The sequence below is a fragment of the Nicotiana tomentosiformis genome, chromosome 2 (genome assembly GCF_000390325.3).
Source record: "Nicotiana tomentosiformis chromosome 2, ASM39032v3, whole genome shotgun sequence".
NCBI classification, from domain to species: Eukaryota; Viridiplantae; Streptophyta; class Magnoliopsida; order Solanales; family Solanaceae; genus Nicotiana; species Nicotiana tomentosiformis.
Window position 1 is genome coordinate 129218297 of NC_090813.1, and position 5255 is coordinate 129223551.

The window sequence follows — 5255 nt, forward strand, 5'->3', positions numbered from 1 at the left end:
AAATTTAAATTTTATGTTAAACATAAAAGAGAGTGGAAATTTTTTATTTGCTTATTGCATATAGCACAAAAATAATACTTATTAAAAACATATATCTTAACTGTAAAGAACACATTCAAATTCACAATTTAGTACTGAATATTGGTGTTATTTTAATTATAGGTGAAATTTGAAATGAAAATAATTAATTAAAACATCATATAAAAATTGCACAAAGTAGAGGATAGAGATAATTTGATTAGTTTATAAATAATATTAATAACAGTAGACTTTTGAAGATGAACAATGGAATAAAAGTTTCAAGAAAAATTTTTAGGAATAAGAAAAGTGTATATCTATAGTACATTAAAAGGAGCAATTGAAAAAGATATTAAGTTAAGTAACAAGCTAATGAATTCTTTTATAATTTCATAAGATTCTTTTATTGGATATGTTTCATTAGGTAACAGAAGGTAGTTAGAATTTAATTCAAGCAATATGATATAATGTGCTCAAATAAATTAGATCACGTAACATAATTCACATTCTTTAAAAAAAATTCGTCCCGCACATCGTGCGGGTACTAATACTAGTTAATATTAATTAATTCAACTTTCCTTGCTATGAACGTCATTTTAGCTTTCAGTAATTCACTTTCATTTGAATTAAAAGGTATCCTTACGGAAATTAATTTATAGCTAGATTTGTTTTCCTTAATTTTTGAAATGAAACCACGCGTTCCCCCCCCCCCCCCCCCCCAAAATCACCCCCCAAATATAAGAGAGATAAAACTACACCGTATGGCTAAAATAGAAAAATAAATACTTATTTTAGCCCAAAAACAAAGAAACCTCAAGTGACCAAGATAATTAAGTTTGAACATGCGGTAATATTACAATTTGTGTTATAATCTCTAAACTTAAAATGAGAAAAAAGGATGGTGCTAACTTCGCTTGTGACAAGCAAATTTTTGTTTTTGGTTTAGCCATCCATTCAATATCTCAAACTTATTAGTTCAATTAATTCGAATTCGTACCAAACAAGTCTACTAAAGAATAAAACACTTTATGACAAGATTTTTCATTATCCTGGAAGTTCTAGGGACGTATCTAGGAGGAGTTCCATGGGGCACATGAACCCATGCTCACCTCTCTAGATCATGTATACTAATATTATATTTTTCTTAGAAATACTTAAATATATGTGTGTGCATCCAACCTCAAAGTATCATATTATGCGAAAGTTATTGGGTACACCACTCTAAGTGATATTGCAAGTTCAATTCTTATGTCAATGTTGTTATTTTTTTTTTTTTCTAGAACTAGGCGCCGAGGGGAGATGGGTATGTCTGGTGTCACTTTTTGCGTATCAATTGTACTCTTTCTTTTTATTTCTTTCTTTGTTAGGTTTATCCTTTCAAAATTTTCACTTCTTTTGTCATCATAAAATCTTATATGATTATATAAAATGCATATATTAAAACTAGTAGGAGTGGATGATCTAGCATACAGTCATAAATGAGTTCAACTGATCTCAATATTTTTGACTCGGAATATAGATATAGATATAAAAAAATTACTATTTAAAAAAGAAAATTAAGTATGAACTTACGATTCCAAATGTATAATGGTTGAAATAGTAATAACTAAAGGTTGAACACGTAAAATTTATATCATAAATTTGCCTTTTCGTTATAGTGGACCCATCATCCCAAAATTCTTTGATCCCCTCTTCCTAGAACTCAAATTTAAGATCTCTAACAAAGGAGAAATCTCAATTATGATCACATCACACTTTTCGTTGGTGTGAAGGCAATTAAAAGATTTTCAATGGTGAGGGAGGGCGAGATTCACGTGACATCATAGAAAATTACCTACAGATGGAAGAAGGTTAGCCTGTCAACCATCAATCTGCTTTGCAGTTATAAAGTTCATTTCTCGTCTTTCCCATTTCTTTTAGTTTTTAGACTTTGCAATTTCCAAACCTCTAACAAACGCCCTTTATATATACTACAGAAGATATATATAGATTCAGTTTACTTACAGATGGAGTAGTTATGGCATATGACTCGCTCAACTTTCTATTTACACATTTACAGTTAATGTAAAACGAAAACAACATACTAAATCTGGCTCTGTTGTTGCAACAGTTAAAGCATTATTTCATAGTAAGGTACTATTCAATAATGGACTGTAATGATATTCCTAGGTCATTGCTACAACGAGAAACGTAACATCAACTTACCTTTTGCTATCTTCGCTGCAAAAGCACAAAGAAGAAAAAGAAAGAAGAGAAGAAAAGCAAGAGTCCAGAACCCATTTGTAATTTATTTGGACAAGTGTGACGAAAATATGTGTTTAAAAAAAAGAGTTACATTTTTATATATAGAGCTCTTTTAAAGAGCGTTATACTATATATATATATATAGAACGCTCTTTTAAACTGCGCTATACAGGGCTGATAAGACAGCTATGCATAGCGCGGTATATAACCGCGCTATATATGTATAACGCAGTTATATACCGCGCTATACATAGATAAATAAACGACCCCCCTCCTTCTTCCCCACACTCAAACCAGACGCCCCCCTCCACCAAATTAAAAATTCTTAGCCTCCCCCTCCCCCCTCCCCCCCCCAAATTTCCTTCTAAAATAATTATAGTGGACCCCACCCGTCACACAAAAAGATAAGATTGTAGGTCCCACATCCTAGCCAAGCCTTCTATTATTGTGGTTTCCTCGTTTCGGGCTCAAATTTTCAATTCATCGACTTTCCGAAAAACATAAATCAAGGTATTCCGATTTAGTTTATGTCGAAACTCGTATAATAATGCATATTAGTTGTTTTGAATGTGTTTCTATGTTGTTTTGTATTTTTTTGCGATTAAACTAGTATGTTATTTTTATCCGGACTAAGATATTAATGTTTTGTGTTTGTTTTGTGATTAAAATGTATTTGTTGTTTTTATCTAGTTTAGATTATTTATTTACTTAAAGACTAGTGCCCTTTTAGCGTAGTAAAATGTAGAGCCTTTTAGCGTAGAATCCCTGTAGTTTAAGTATCTTTTATACTGATAGATCAAACACAAACTCTGTCCAATTAAATATGATAAAAATTAATTATTTAATTTACAAAACAAACATACAAAATTATAAAAATATTAAAATTGACACACACAAGAATTCAGGATAGCTTGGTGCTACTAGGCCTCAAATATCGAGCATGAAACCCATAGGTATATACTCTTGTCCAAGTAAATATGATAAAAATTAATTATTTAATTTACTAAACAAACATACAAAATTACGAAATTAATAAAATTGACACACACAAGAACTCAGGATAGCTTGGTCCTACTGGGCATCAAATATCGAGCCTGGATCCCGAACCAATTAAATAGCTTGGTCCAATTAAATATTGTATAATTATAAAAAATAATTATTTAATTTACAGATCAAAATACAATTAATGTTGTTTAATTTACAGTATACGACATGGACGTGCTGCCTATGCATCCCGGACCTGTCTCCGATGAGCTATTAGTGTTACATGGCGATCATAGGTCTGCTACGTATGGGAGGGAGAGTTACTGGCCCAGACTCTCCGCTCCAGGAGAGTGGACGACATGTGAGATTTTAGGAAGGACAGAGATCTCCATCCCCGTGTAGTCTAGCGCCTGCGGGATACGGGTTTCTATAGGATTTTGGAGATCGGGCGGCTGCAGCTCGACTGGTCTTTGATCACTGCCCTGATAGAGCGGTGACGACCGAAGACGCACACTTTCCACCTGCCCATTGGCGAGGCCACCATCACGCTGCAGGACGTGGAGGTTTTATATGGGATTCCTGTTGATGGACTGCCCATTGCACTATCTCAGGCCATGAGAGAGATGACGTGTGGGCAGTATTTGGACATGCTGCAGCAGCTCACTGGTTTCAGGCCACAGGATGAGACTGCACACTCAGGGGCCAGTCTCATGAGTTTGACAGCTATTCGACAGCATTTGGAGATATTGCACCTATTATTATAACAACTCTATCGATTTTGTTCACCGTTGGATCCAGAACTACACACGGCCTGATTCCCGTAATATTAGGTATATGCAGGCAACTCAAGAACCAGGGTTCGGCCTACATTATTTTTTTCAAATCACATCATTCCTCATCCTATTCGGCCAAAATTGGTCATCATTTTCTTTACCCGACAACTCTTTCATCATTCCTGAGTAAATAGGGGCAGTTGTTGATACCCAAAACATCATTTTGTATCATTATTTAGTTTAAAAATCTATACAAGTATTTTTCTATAATTATTTATAATTTTTAGAGCTTTAAAATTGATTTTCCTGTATTTAAATTACTTAAATAATTTATTAATTACTCCTTTCAATTATTTTGTGATGACTTAATTACCTAAATTATCATTTGCATCCATAATACATGTTTCATATATTTTTATTTCATTTTATATAATTACATTAGTATTTTTAAAGCTATTTGCACAATTTTGCGGTAATAGCCTATACTCGTACATAATTGCTTTTTTATTTATACCAAAATAGCACATATATTTTTGATAATGCTAAATTATTATTGTTAATCATTTTAGTGCATAAATAATATTTGTATTTATTTATTAAGCATTTTTAGAAATTAGTTTTGATAAATTTTGTGTATTTAAATAGTAGTCCATCTTTAAACCAATTTTGGCCCAAATCTTTAGCCCAACCTTCCAGCCCAATCCAAGTAGCCCTTTTAAAATCCGGGCGCAACCCGTTTGAAATAACCCGCACCAGTCCCTTTAAAATCCTGGCCGTTGATCTTAAGAGATCAACGACCCACGATTAACCTCCTCTTTTAATTATCCACCCCAACCCTAATCCTCACATTCACTCTGCCAAGCCGCCCTAAAACACTCTCCACTCCTTTCTCTTTCATGAAACCCTAGCCGCCTCCCCCCTTAATCCCTCTCCTAATCCCACTGATAATGGGATTCGACCATTATTTTTCTTACCATGTTTGGAACCTTTTGGTACTGGTTGTCCGTTTGTGGTGTTACTTAGGTGCTTGCCTAAGTTTGGCAAGCAATATCTCTCGAGATTGAACCAAAGTGCTTCGAATTTTTGATCTCGGGCATTATTCCGTCTATATACACTCAACAAAGAGCGATTTGTACTCTTGGTTCGAGTTTCAGACGATTGAACCCAATTAGAGTTTGAGGCTCTCCATCTCCTTTACTGATTTCGATTTGCATGTGATATTCTTTTTCTTTATTT